The sequence below is a fragment of the Diceros bicornis genome, chromosome 10 (assembly GCF_020826845.1).
Source record: "Diceros bicornis minor isolate mBicDic1 chromosome 10, mDicBic1.mat.cur, whole genome shotgun sequence".
Taxonomy (NCBI): domain Eukaryota; kingdom Metazoa; phylum Chordata; class Mammalia; order Perissodactyla; family Rhinocerotidae; genus Diceros; species Diceros bicornis.
This window is the reverse complement of record NC_080749.1, coordinates 57,742,559-57,757,843: the sequence shown is the minus strand read 5'-3', so window position 1 is coordinate 57,757,843 and position 15,285 is coordinate 57,742,559. Positions and strand designations below refer to the sequence as shown.

Sequence of the window (15,285 nt, the reverse complement as noted above, 5' to 3'; positions counted from 1 at the left end):
AAGGGTTACTTGTACACAAGCACTGCGATACCATGGCGGTTGATCTGATCACTACGATGACTGCTAAGTGACTAATGGGCGAGTAGTGTATACAGTGTGGATACGCTGGACAAAGGGACGGTTCATGCCGCTGGGGGGAGGGAGTGGGACGATTCGAGATTTCATCACGCTACTCAGAACTGTGCACAATTTAAAACTTATGAATTATTTATTTCTGGAATTTTCCATTTAATATTTTCAGACTGCAGTTGATGGAGGGTAACTGAAACCGAGGAAAGTGAAACTGCGGATAAGCGGGAAATACTGTATGTGACTTGTAAATGTTTGTTGCTCTCGGAGTAAAATTCAAGACTTTAGTTTTATTTGAGGATGGTTTATTACTTGAGGACTCAATTCAGCATAAAAAAGTCCTACTTGAATTTGAATCATTGAATTCAATACAATTACGAAACTTAAAGAGCAATTTATGAAGGGAAGGAAAATATAAAATTAAGAAAAATTCCTGAAGACCCTATAAAACATTCTTGTTGTTAAAGGGACAGATTGTGTTCCCAGACTATCAGCTACAAATTTCTCCTCTCTCTCTTTTCTTGAGTGAAACAAAAGTTTCAGAAATTCGGTACGTGAAGTACATATTGGTGAACTGATATGATGAAAGAATTTGCTTCAAAATACTCCAGGGGAGAAAAGTTGAGAGAGGAGTGGACAGGAGGATCAGTGATAGGTGATAGGTCATGAAGGTCCATTATTCCTTTTCTTTTTTTTGGTACATATTTGAAATTTCTATCATATAAAGTCCTAATAAAATCCAATATATTTTTGGTAGATGATAACTGATCAATCAGATCTAACTTTTCTTTGTTTTCTTCAAGAGGTTTGTAAATATACATTAATTATTTCATTTCAGCTAAATATATCCTGTTATTAGGGGTGAGTGAGACAGAGGAAGGAATAGATTTGGCAGCAGGAGTGATGGTGTGGAATTGATGGACGTAAAGAAAACAAGAAACAGTTGTTTGAGACAGTTTACAGGAGTCACTAACTGATTAAATAAAGAGAGGGGGAAGTTGAAGTTTCTGCAACTGAGTGGATGATGGCACCACTAACTCCTGAGAATGTAGGACTAAGATAGGGGTTAGGTGAGATGAAGAAAGATATAAAGACCATGGTTTGGATGGGCTGATTTTGAAGCATCTAAAGAATATTCTGCCCAAGGAACATGTTTCAATTTTTTACCTTGAAATAAAATATCACAATCCTTTCAATAGTAACTACACCATGATATTTTCAGAGGTCTCCTTCCTTTAAATGGATTTGTCTGCAGTCTCCTATGGGCAGCCTCAGGAAGACTCAGGAACCTCTGGCTAGCGTCATATTGCTGAGAAAATGTTGTTATGTTTTCAGGATTAAGAAATTAAACATTTAATTTACATTTAATCACAAAAACAAACATAAAAGCTACCAAATCTTGATCTCATTGATATTTAATAATGGGGGACTTTACAACTATTTATTATCGTTTCCTCCCAACTAAGTCAAAATTGCTGTCTCCTCACTGTGGGTGAGTAATTTGACCAAAGTCTAATTGCTAAATGTGGGCAAAGTCCAAGTCAAAACTCCACATTTTTATTTCTTATCCCTTTTGCTTTATCTTTTTTAAAATCTCAGCAGTTATAAAATAATAAAAACATATTCATGAAAGAACCAGTAGCATATTCCTGCAGATAGTGTTTCTCAGCTGAGCTCCATGTAACAGAGGCCAGAACCAGAGCTCCCTCCCCTTCCCATTGTACCTTCACCAAGTTCTTCCAGTAACAGAATACCCTCTCTGCTTGGATTTCCCTTCAGCTCATGAGCTCACGTCTTCCAAGCTAAGCAAAGAAATTTCAGTTGATTATTTTTATATATATATATAGGTATGGTAGCTTCCTCTTCACTCCATCCAAGGACAAATTTCCAGCACTAACCAGGCATCTTTTCTGCCTTCCTTACAAAGATTTTTGTGAATATTTGACTTGTTATTATTAGGTAAAATGTAAAATGTGATTTTTCAGATTAATTTTCTTTTTTAGTCTTTATCCAGTTTTCCACAAACTAGTTCATTCCTGACCTGACGGATCACTCCTAAAATAAGGATAGCTGTTTTTCTTTTGTGTTTGTTTTGCCTTAGGTTTTTCCCCTGAGACTGCTGGTTAAGGGTCCAATCAAAGTTAAGGAAGATTAGATTCTTTTGAGGTTGTGGACAATTCTGTTCTCAAACTTGCTTTGAGATCTTATCATTTGATTGGCTACATGAAAAAATATAATAAGAGAGAGAGGGCTGGGAACATGAATCAGGCTATTGATTGATCTAGTGTCATGGGAAAGAGAGGGGAGCACGACCTTGGATACACAGTGAATCTGCTCAATGGTAAACTGGGCCTTATTTGATGTCTTAGGCTCAGATCAATCATCAGCAGTGTCTCCCCTTGGGGTTGGGTTGGGCGCAAGTAAGAAAGGAAAGTAGGAGAAAGGAGCAGAGACGCCAACTTTCCTGAACCTAGGGAAACAGAATACAGTAATGTTTTGGTGAGAGTGGAAGCCTGTAGGTGACAGTATGAGGGATAAAGATGGAATGACAAACCCGGTAGGGTATTGTAGTGTGATTCCTGGACATCGAAGAGAAGCCTGAAGAAGAGGATTTCTCATAGAAAGGAGGGCTGCAAGGGAGAAAATGGGCCATCAAAGACAAGCATTACCTAGGATTTTATCTAGGGTAGGTCCTAAAACACTCATTATCTTTAGCTAAAATAATACATACTAATGTAAAATCTGCTTTACTCCACTGACATTTTGACCATAAAATTTGATTATAAAATATTCAGGGAGCAAAATGCAGAACAGATTACATTTTGTTCTACTTGATGCCTTCACTTATTGTTTTTAAAATTATTTTATGGAGGTCATAATGGTTTATAACATTGTATAATTTCAGGTGTACCTTATTGTTTATCAGTCTGTATAGACTGCATCTTGCTCACCCCCAATAGTCTAGTTTTTTTCCGTCACATCACCATGCATATGTTCTGCTTACCCCTTTTGCCCTCCCCCTACCCTCTTCTGTTCTGGTAACCACTAATCTGTTCTCATTATCCATGTGTTTGTTTATCTTCCACATATGAGTGAAATTATGCAGTGTTTGTCTTTCTCTGTCTGGCTTATTTCGCTTAATATGATACCCTCAAGGTCCATCCATGTTGTTGCAAATGGGATGATTTTGTCTTTTTTGTGGTTGAGTAGTATTCCATCTTCTTTATCCAGATGGAATACTGGATAAAGTATTCCGGACCACACCACACACACCACATCTTCTTTATCCATTCACCCATTGTTGATTTTATGTTCTTTGGATAAATACCCAGTAGTGGGATAGCTGGATCGTATGATATTTCTATTTTTAATTTTTTGAGAAATCTCCATACTGTTTTCCATACTGGCTGTAGCAGTTTGCATTTCCACCAGCAGTGTATGAGAGTTCCCTTTTCTCCACAACCTCTCCAGCATCTGTTATTTTTTTATTGTTACAGCCATTCTGACGGGTGTATGGTGGTAGCTCATTGTAGTTTTGATTTGCATTTCCCTAATAATCGGTGTATGTTGAACATCTTTTCATGTGCCTGTTGGCCATCTGTATATCTTCTTTGGAAAAATGTTTGTTCATATTCTCTGCCCATTTTTTGATTGGGTTGTTTTTTTTGTTGTTGAGTTCTTTATAGATTTTGGAAATTAACCCCTTGTCGGATATATGATTTGCAAATATTTTCTCCCACTTGGTGGGTTGTCTTTTCATTTTCTTCATGGTTTCCTTTGCTGTGAAGAAGCTTTTTAGTCTGACATAGTCCCTTTGTTTATTTTTTCTTTTGTTTCCCTCGCCTGAGTAGATATGGTATTTGAAAATATACTGCTGAGACCAATGTCAAAGAGTGTACTGCCTATGTTTTCTTCTAGGAGTTTTATGGTTTCAGGTCTTACATTCAAGTCTTTAATGCATTTTGAGTTAATTTCTGTGTATGGTGTAAGATAATGGTCTACTTTTATTCTTTTGCACATTGCTGTCCAGTTTTCCCAACACCATTTATTGAAGAGACTTTCCTTTCTCCATTGTATGTTCTTGATGCTTTAACTTTTTTTAAGGGCCAGGATACTGGGATACTTGACGAAAAACTTTTAAAGGAGAAATGTAAATGATCTGGGGGACAAAAGAGCATTTTTGTACATGATTATTCAAGGATATTGATCAATCAAACAAGTATTTATTGAGTTAACAATATGGGTATATGGTTCCCACTCCACAGTAATTCTTGCCTCAATAATAATTCTGTGCTAAATGATCAATTCTTTTTTGGTAAATGCTTACAAATCATCTATTTAACTAATTGTGCTGTTCACTTTTGCCCAGGGTTGATATTAAAATCATATGTCTTTAGTATTGATCACCCTTTAATTTTGTTCTCTTAACGCTCTCCAGATCTGTCTGCTTTTAATCTGTCTATTTAAAGTTCTGATTTTAAAGTAATTGACATAATTTCTTCCTTTCAAACCCCACTTGGAAATTATCTGATGGGTACATTTTTTTTTTTTTTGTGAGGAAGACCAGCCCTGAGCTAACATCCGATGCCAATCCTCCCCTTTGTTGCTGAGGAAGACTGGCCCTGGGCTAACATCTGTGCCCTGATGGGTAGATTTTTTAATTTAAATTCAGGAAAATTAGATTTATTGCAAAACTAATATTACTTTGAATGTAGAGTCATATCTTTTGAAAAGCTAAAACTTTAATTTTGAACTTGTTGAGCCTATATTTTGAGAACTGCAATACTCCACTCCTCTGGAAATAGAGACTGATTTAAGAAAGGGCTTGTGATCTGTCTAAGCAGATCCAACCCTGTTTTGGGAGATTGACATGAATGCTCAAAGAGGGAGAGGTCTCTGAACTGCCAGGAACCATATTCCCCACAACATGCAGAAACTCTGCCTGAGAATAAAGCTAACAAGGAAAGGGAGAGAGAGGGAGAGACAGAGGGAGAGGGAGACACACAGAGAGAGGGAGAGACAGAGAGAGAAGGAGAGACAGGGAGATTGATTCCAGAGAGCACCGCTTGAGCATCTGAATAGAGATGTGCTAAAGCCAGCTCAGAACTGGAACTTCATAGTTTTGAGAGCAAAACTATTTTCTTTCTTTGCTTAAAATAAGCAGAGAGGAGTTTCTGTCACTTGCAATCAAAAAGTTCTGACAATACACATGATTACATAGTCTTTTTAATACATATTTATTTATGATTTTTTTTTCTTTTATGCAACACACTTTCTTCTGCCTTCAAATCCAGGAGTATGGAATGAGAGAGGGAGGGACAGGACATAGTCTTGCTGTGCACATCTGTTCTGTTTCCAAAGTGGTTACATAGTCTTAACAACCATCATTTAAAAATACTTGGTTTTCTATGCAAAGACCTTATTTACAGTAAGGGTAATAAATGTAGTCAAAACAAAAAGGGTTCTATACTAGGATTTGTGAAATGTTCTCCCATCTACTTTCCATGATATTTTCCCTCCCTCCCTCCCTTCATTCCTTTTACGTCTTTCCATGTTTATTCTCACTAAACAAACACATTGATGGATTATTTACCCTGTGATCTTCACAGTCTAAGTGCTGAACATACAATAGTGAGTAAAACAGACTTGGTGCCTGACTTCTTGGAGCTCATGAGCTCACAGGCTTCCTTTTTACTGCATTGTATAACATTGTATGGTACAGCAGCGGGGTTGTAGCGTTCTTTTATTCTTTTTTTTGTTTTTTTAATTGAGGTCATAATAGTTTATAACATTATGAAATTTCAGTTGTACATTATTATTTTTCAGTCACCATATAAATGTGCCCCTTTACCCCTTATGCCCACCACCAACCCCCTTCCCCTCTGGTAACCACTAATCTGTTCTCTTTGTCCATGTGTTTGTTTATCTTCCACACATGAGTGAAATCATAACAGTGTTTGTCTTTCTCTGCCTGGCTCATTTTGCTTAACATAATACCCTCAAGGTCCATCCATGTTGTTGCGAATGGGATGATTTTGTCTTTTTTTTTAGGGCTGAGTAGTATTCCATTGTATATATATACCACATCTTCTTTACCCATTCATCGGTTAATGGACACTTGAGTTGCTTTCACATCTTGGTTGTTGTGAATAATGCTTCAATGAACATAGGGATGCATAAGTCTCTTTGAATTGTTGATCTCAAGTTCTTTGGATAAATACCCAGTAGTGGGATAGCTGGATTGTGTGGTATTTCTATTTTTAATTTTTTGGGAAATCTCCATACTGTTTTCCCCAGTGGCTGCACCAGTTTGCATGCTCACCAACAGTGAGTGAAGGTTCCCTTTTCTCCACATGCTCTCCAACATTTGTTATTTTTTGTCTTGGTGACTATAGCCATTCTAATGGATGTAAGGTGATATCTCAGTGTAGTTTTGATTTGCATTTTCCTGATGATTAGTGATGTTGAACATCTTTTCATGTGCCTATTGGCCATCTGTATATCTTCTTTGGAGACATGTCTGTTCATATTCTCTGCCCATTTTTTTATTGAGTTGTTTGTTTTTTTGTTGTTGAGTTGTATGAGTTCTTTATATATTTTGGAGATTAATTCCTTGTCAGATATATGATTTGCAAATATTTTCTCCCAGTCGGTGGGTTGTCTTTTCATTTTGTTGCTGGTTTCCTTTGCCTTGCAGAAGCTCTTTAGTCTGATGAAGTCCCATTTGTTTATTTTTTCTTTTGTTTCCCTTGCCCGAGTAGACATGGTATTTGAAAAGATCCTTCTAAGATTGATGTCAAAGAGTGTACTGTCCATATTTTCTTCTAGGATTTTTATGGTTTCATGTCTTACCTTCAAGTTTGATTCTCTTGAGTTAATTTTTCTGTATGGCAAAAAATAATAGTCTACTTTCATTCTTTTGTGTGTGGCTGTCCAGTTTTCCCAACACCATTTATTGAAGAGACTTTCCATTCTCAGTTGTATGTTCTTAGCTCCTTTGTCGAAGATTAGCTGTCCATAGATGTATGGTTTTATTTCTGGGCTTTCAATTCTGTTCCATTGATCTGTGTGTCTGTTTTTGTACCAGTACCATGCTGTTTTGATTACTATAGCTTTGTAGTATATTTTGAAGTCAGGGATTGTGATGCCTCCAGCTTTGTTCTTTATTCTCAGGATTGCTTTCGCTATTTGGAGTCTTTTGTTGCGCTATATGAATTTTAGGATTCTTTGTTCTATTTCCATGAAGAATGTCATTGGGATTCTTATTGGGATTGCCTGGAATCTGTAGATTGCTTTAGATAGTATGGACATTTTAACTATATTTATTCTTCCAATCCATGTGCCTCGAGTATCTTTCCATTTCTTTATGTCACCATCAGTTTCTTTCAATAATGTCTTATAGTTTTCATTGTATAGGTCTTTCACCTCCTTGGTTAAATTTATTCCTAAATATTTTATTCTTTTTGTCATGATTGTAAATAGGATTGTGTTCTTGAGTTCTCATTCTGTTAGTTTGTTATTAAAGTATAGAAATGAAACTGATTTTTGTAAGCTGATTTTGTACCCTGCAACTTTGCTGTAGTTGTTGATTATTTCTAATAGTTTTTATATGGACTCTAGAGTTTTCTATCTATAAAATCATGTCATCTGTAAACAGCAAGAGTTTCACTTCTTCCTTGCCAATTTGGATAACTTTTATTTCTGTTTCTTGCCTAATTGCTCTGGCCAAAACCTCCAGTACTATGTTGAATAAGAGTGGTGAGAGTGGGCACCCTTGTCTTGTTCCTGTTCTCAGAGGGATGGCTTTCAGTCTTTCCCCACTGAGTATGATGTTGGCTGTGGGTTTGTCATATATGGCCTTTATTATGTTGAGGTATTTTCCTTCTATACCCATTTTATTGCGAGTTTTTATCATAAATGGATGTTGGATCTTGTCAAATGCTTTCTCTCCGTCTACTGAGGTGATCATGTGGTTTCTATTCCTCATTTTGTTAATGTGGTTTATCACATTGATTGATTTGAGGATGTTGAACCATCCCTGCATCCCTGGTATAAATCCCACTTGATCATAGTGTATGATCCTTCTAATGTATTGCTGTATTTGGTTTGCCAATATTTTGTTGAGGATTTTTGCATCTATGTTTATCATTGATATTGGCCTGTAATTTTCCTTTTTTGTGTTGTCCTTGTCTGGCTTTGGGATCAGGGTGATATCGGCCTTGTAAAATGTGTTAGGAAGTGTTCTGTCGTCTTCAATTTTTTGGAATAGTTTGAGAAGGATAGGTATTAAATCTTTGAATGTTTGGTAGAATTCTCCAGAGAAGCCATCTGGTCCTGGATTTTTATTTTTTGGGAGGTTTTCGATTATTGTTTCAATCTCTTTACCTGTGATTGGTCTATTTAGATTCTCTATTTCTTCTTCTTTTTTTTTTTTTGAGGAAGATTGGCCCTGAGCTAACATCTGTTGCCAATCTTCCTCTCTTTTCTTTTTTCTCCCCCAAACCCCAGTATATAGTTGTGTATCATAGTTGCAGAGTTGTAGCTCTTTTATGTGGGACGCCACCTCACCATGGCTTGATGAGCGGTGAGTAGGTCTGTGCCCAGGATCTGAACTGGCGAACCCTGGGCTGCTGAAGCGGAACTTAACCACTACGTCACCAGGCCAGCTCTCATCTATTTCTTCTTGATTCAGTTTTGGGAGGTTGTATGAGTCTAAGAATTTATCCATTTCTTCTAGATTGTCCAATTTGTTGGCATATAGTTTTTCATAGTATTCGCTTATAATCCTTTCTATTTCTGTGGTATCCATTGTGATTTCTCCTCTTTCATTTCTAGTTTTATTTATTTGAGCCTTCTGTCTTTTTTTCTTAGTGACTCTGGCTAAGGGTTTGTCAATTTTATTTATCTTCTCAAAGAACTAGCTCTTAGTTTCATTGATCCTTTCTATTGTTATTTTTTTATTTCAATTTCATTTATTTCTGCTCTAATTTTTATTATTTCCCTCCTTCTGCTGACTTTGGGCTTTGTTTGTTCTTCTTTTTCTAGTTCTGTTATGTGTAGTTTAAGATTGCTTATTTGAGATTTTTCTTGTTTGTTAAGGTGGGCCTGTATTGCTATGAATTTACCTCTTAGGATCACTTTTGCTGCATTGCATGTGAGTTGGTATGGTGTGTTTTCATTTCCATTTGTCTCCAGATATTTTTTGATTTCTCTTTTAATTTCTTCAATGACCCATTGGTTGTTCAGTAGCACGTTGTTTAGTCTCCACATATTTGTCACTTTCACAGCTTTTTTCTGGTAGCTATTTCTAGTTTCACAGCATTATTGTCAGAAAAGATGCTTGATATTATTTCTTTTTCTTTTTTTTTTTGTTTATTGCAGTAACATTGGTTTATAACATTGTATAAATTTCAGGTGTACATCATTATACTTCTATTTCTGCATAGATTACATCATGTTCACCACCCAAATACTAATTACAATCCATTACCACACACATGTGCCAAATTAGCCCTTTCACCCTCCTCCCTCCCCCCTTCCCCTCTGGTAACCACCAATCCAATCTCTGTCTCTATGTGTTTGTTTATTGTTGTTATTATCTACTACTTAATGAAGGAAATCATACGGTATTTGACCTTCTCCTTCTGACTTATTTCACTTTGCATAATACCCTCAATGTCCATCCATGTTGTCACAAATGGCTGGATTTCATCGTTTCTTATGGCTGAGTAGTATTCCATTGTGTATATATACCACATCTTCTTTTTTTTTTTATTTTATTTTTAAGAACATTTTTTTCCCCCCAAAGCCCCAGTAGCTAGTTGTATGTCATAGCTGCACATTCTTCTAGCTGCTGTATGTGGGACGCGGCCTCAGCATGGCCGGAGAAGCGGTGCGACGGTGCGCACCCGGGATCCGAACCCGGGACGCCTGCAATGGAGCTCGTGCACTCAACCACTAAGCCACGGGGCCGGCCCAATATACCACATCTTCTTTATCCATTCGTCCCTTGATGGGCACTTAGGTTGTTTCCAAGTCTTGGCTATTGTGAACAACGTTGCAATGAACACAGGGGTGCATGTATCTTTACACATTGGTGTTTTCAAGTTCTTTGGATAAATACCCAGCAGTGGAATAGCTGGATCATATGGTAGTTCTATCCTTGATTTTTTGAGGAATCTCCATACTGTTTTCCATAGTGGCTGCACCAGTTTGCACTCCCACCAGCAGTGTATGAGAGTTCCCTTCTCTCCACATCCTCTCCAACACATGTTGTTTCCTGTCTTGTTAATTATAGCCATTTTGATGGGCTTGAGGTGATATCTCATTGTAGTTTTGATTTGCATTTCCCTGATAGTTAATGATTTTGAACATCTTTTCATGTGTCTGTTGGCCATCTGTATATCTTCTTTGGAGAAATGTCTTTTCAGGTCTTTTGCCCATTTTTTAATTTGGTTGTTAGTTTTTTTATTGTTGAGATGCATCAGTTCTTTATATGTTTTGGAGATTAAGCCCTTATCAGATGTATGGTTTGCAAATATCTTCTCCCAATTGTTAGGTTGTCTTTTTGTTTTGTTGATGGTTTCCTTTGCTGTGCAGAAGCTTTTTAGTTTGATGTAGTCCCATTTGTTTATTTTTTCTATTGTTTCTCTTGCCCAGTCAGACATGGTGCTTGAAAATATGTTGCTAAGACCAATGTCGAAGAGCGTACTGCCTATGTTTTCTTCTAGAAGTTTCATAGTTTCAGGTCTTACATTCAAGTCTTTAATCCATTTTGAGTTAATTTTTGTGTATGGCCTAAAGTAATGGTCTACTTTCATTTTTTTGCATGTGGCTATCCAGTTTTCCCAACACCATTTGTTGAAGAGACTTCCTTTTCTCCATTGTATGTTCTTGGCTTGATATTATTTCAATCTTCTTAAATTTATTGAGGCTTGTCTTGTTTCCCAACATATGGTCGATCTTTGAGAATGTTCCATGTGCCCTTGAGAAGAGTGTGTATTATGCTGTTTTTGGATGGAATGTTCTATATATATATCTATTAAGTCCATCTTGTCTAGTATTTCATTTAAGGCTACTGTTTCCTTGTTAACGTTCTGTCTGGATGATCTGTCCATTGATGTAAGTGGGGTGTTGTGGTGCCCTACTATTATTGTAGTGCTGTCAATTTCTCCCTTTAGGTGTGTTAATAGTTGCTTTATATACTATGGTGCTCCTGTATTAGGTTCATATATACTCTTAAGTGTTATGTCCTCTTGGTGGAGTGTCCCTTTTATCATTATATACTGCCCCTCTTTATCTCTTGAAGTCTACTTTGTCTGATATAAGTATGGCAACACTTGCTTTCTTTTGTTTGCCGTTAGCTTGGACTATCATCTTCCATCCCTTCACTCTGAGCCTGTGTTTGTCTTTAGAGCTGAGAAGTGTTGCCTGGAGGCAGCATATTATTGGGTCTTGTTTTTTAATCCATCCAGCCACTCTGTGTCTTTTGATTGGAGAATTCAATCCATTTACATTTAGAGTGATTATTGATATATGAGGGCTTAATGCTGCCATTTTATCACTTGTTTTCCAGTTGTTCTGTATTTCCCTTATTTCTCATCCCTTGTATTTCACACTGCCAATTCAGTTTGGTAGTTCTATATGATGGTTTTCTCAGTTTTCTCTTTATTTATCATTTGTGTCTCTATTCTGATTATTTGTTTAGTGGTTACCATGAGGTTTATATTAAAAATCTTGTAGATGAGGTAGTCCATTTTCTGATAGCCTCTTATTTCCTTAGTCTAAGCAGGTTCCATCCCCTCCCTCTTCCCCTTCTAAATTATTGTTATCACAACTTATTCCATTTTGTGTTGTGAGTTTGTGGTTACAATGATGAGATTATAGTTATTTTTGATGTTTTCTTTTCCCTTATCTTTAATGTTATAATTAAGTGTTTGTGAACCTGTTCTGATAGAAAGCTGCAATTTTCTGATTTTGTCTGCCTATTTGTCTCCTTGCTCAAGGCTTTGCAACACCCCCCCTTTTTTTTCCAGATACGAGGGCCTTCTTTTTTTTTTTTTTTTTTGTGAGGAAGATCCGCTCTGAGCTGACATCCATGCCAATCCTCCTCTTTTTGCTCAGGAAGACTGGCCCTAGGCTAACATCTGTGCCCATCTTCCTCTACTTTACATGGGACGCCGCCACAGCATGGCCTGACAAGCAGTGCATGGGTGCATGCCCGGGATCTGAACCTGGGCCGCCAGCAGCAGAGCACGCTCACTTAACCGCTATGTCATGGGGCCGGCCCTATGAGGTCCTTCTTGATCATTTCTTGTAGGAGGAGGTCTTGTGGTGATGAACTCCCTCAGCTTTTGTTTATCTGGGAAAGTTTTTATTTCTCCATCACATCTGAAGGATATTTTTGCTGGATAGAATATTCTTGGCTGAAAGTTTTTGTCTTTCAGAATTTTGAATATATCAGTCCACTCTCTCCTAGCCTGTAAGTTTTCTGCTGAGAAATCCACTGAAAGCCTGATAGGGCTTCCTTTGTAAGTTATTTTCTTCTGCTTGCTGCCCTTAATATTTTTTCTTTGTCATTGACTTTTGCCGGTTTTACTACTATATGCCTTGGAGAAGGTCTTTTTACATTGATGTAATTAGGAGTTCTATTAGCTTCTTTTACTTGTAATTCCAGCTCCTTCCCCAGGTTTGGGAAGTTCTCAGCCATTATTTCTTTGAACAAGATTTCTGCTCCTTTTTCTCTTTCTTTTCTCTCTGGAATATCTATAATCCTTATGTTGCATTTCCTAATTGAGTGGGATATTTCTCAGAGAATTTCTTCATTTCTTTGTAGTCTTGGTTCTCTCTCCTCCTCCATATGAAGCATTTCTCTATTTCTGTCCTCCAAATTGCTAATTCTGTCCTCCATAATATCAGTTCTGTTATTCAAGACCTCCAGATTTTTCTTTATCTCATTATTGTGTTTTTCATCTCCAACATTTCTGATTGGTTTTTATTTATAGCTTCAATCTCTTTTGTGAAGAATTCCCTCTGTTCATTAATTTTATTCCTGATTTCATTGAACTGCTTTTCTGAATTTTCTTGTAACTTGTTGAGTTTTTTTAATGATAGCTATTTTGAATTCTCTGTCATTTAGATTGTAAATTTCTGTGCCTTCAGGATTGATTTGTGGGAACTTACCATTTTCCTTCTGGTCTGGAGTATTAATATACCTTTTCATGTCATTTGATGGGGTGGATTTGTGCCTTTGCATAGTGGTAGTATCTGGTCACAGATTCCACCTGCTGCCACTGGGGGACGGGGGTGGAGCTATGTATTCTGAGCCCACTGCGATCTCTGACGTCTGTGGTTGTCCTTTGGAATCTATGCTGACAGGGCCCATCTGTGATTGCCTGCTTGCAGCTGCTGCTTTACTAACATATGCGCAGGTGCTCTGGTGGGGGTCTCTTGCTCTGGCCGGCTGGCCAAGCTGGTGCGTCAGGCAGAGGGAGGGGCACTTTCTTTCGCATGTGTAATCCCAGGGTTGTTCTTACTCTGCCCTTGCTATCTGCCTTCCTGGGGTGCTGGCTTGATGAAGACACCCCCACAATTGCTTAGCCTCCCTTGTGTGGAGCTTTCCTATAGCTGGGAGGCAATTCAGAGAGCAAAGGTGTTACTGCAGAGAGCTGCCCCTCCCCCCTCCTCTCAGATCTGTGTGGTCCCGCACCCTAAGTCACTGCCAGGGAGCGAGAGGAGATCCCCTTACCTCTTTCCACTTCCTCCCGGGGCGTCCAGCACCTCCACCTTCATACATATGGTTGTGTGGGTCTCTCAGATGTCTCTTGTGTTGTGTGAATGTCCTCTGTTGGTTTATGTATGTCCTTTTCATTGTATCTTAGGGGGGAGAGTCTAAGGGAAGAGCTCACTCCACCATGATGCTGATGTTACACCACCCAAATGTGAACAACTTAAAAGTTGTTCAACAACCCACATACCAGTTATTGATACCTTCATCCTCTTTTTTAATTCTCCATGGTCAATTTTAAATTGAGTGTTTTTTTTTCTCTTCTACACAGGATGTTTCCAGAATTTCCCCATCCGGTCTCCCCATCCTGTGGTATGGGGTGGTGGCAGGACCAAGACGCAACCACTGATGAGACAAGTTTTATTTTCTATTTTGAGTCATAACTGGAAATGCTTTTTTAAACAGCAGATCATATTAATATGCTAATACTGTTTTTAAAAATCTGTTATGATCCTGAAATAATTATAATAATGACTCCATAGGTATTAAACAGTGTAAGTCAAATAATAACTAGAAGCCTTTGAAATTGACAAATGCTATAAATATTTATGACACTATATAACCTGTTGAGGTGTTTACTTTTGAAATATACATGCCTTAAGTTCCCCTCATTTTTTGGCTAGATACCAATTCATTTTCCCTATATTATTAAGTATAATAGTAAGAAAATCAGTACACGGAGAAATTCCACAGGTACAGTACACGTAGTGAGTGGAAATAAGTAAAGTGAATGTTATTTACGTAAGAAGATTTCCTCAAGTTTTTTGCATTTGCCCTTAGCACAATGTATAATCCTTTCCAAATGTTTTGACTGAAATAAAATAAAAGATGTTGACCTCCCTTGATAAAAGCATATGGAATGTTTTTGGAATGAAATACAAAAACATATGGGTAAGGTGATAAATATATTTGAAAGGAGCAAACTTTGAAAAGTTCTTTTCTTAGAAGTAAGGGTAGAGCACCCCTCCTTCCACAAAGAGTGCAGGAGCATTTAGAGCAATTTTGGATTTTCTGCCAGGAGTCTGGCCCTCCAAAAGAGCTTGGGGTTATTGCTTCTCAGCCTTCCTGGCAGGGTCTATGTACAAAGATAGCAGAGATAGTAGGGGGTGAAGGGGAGGGGGTGGTTCTGACCTCCTGGAAACTGTGACTCCCCTCATCATGTCAAGAGAGGACCTGTGGTTCTGATACTTGGGCTCAGCAGGGCAACAGAAATGTATGGCCAAGGTACATGTCCTGTCCCCTTGGCCTCTCTGGAAGAGATGGCCATCAAAGCTGCCCTCTCATGGCATCAATGGGGTATAGTCCAGACTCTTAACCAAGGGTGACCAGGGATTCGGGAGCTTGCCTGCCAAGACACAAGTAACTCACCAATTATTTTTAAATAGTTAGATGAAAGCCAATCACATCTTACGTTTCAAACCTAACATTGA

The 15,285-nt window shown here is 37.8% G+C and overlaps 1 long non-coding RNA gene across 1 annotated transcript in view; it reads left to right on the top strand.

Annotated features, from left to right (window-relative positions):
• The window catches only part of LOC131410850 (uncharacterized), a 39,105-nt gene extending 24,414 nt beyond the window's left edge, over nucleotides 1-14,691 (top strand). The window contains exon 5 of the long non-coding RNA XR_009221427.1: nucleotides 14,127-14,691. This is a non-coding gene — a long non-coding RNA (uncharacterized LOC131410850). The remainder of the gene's footprint in view (nucleotides 1-14,126) is intronic.
• The last annotated feature ends 594 nt before the right edge of the window (nucleotides 14,692-15,285 follow it).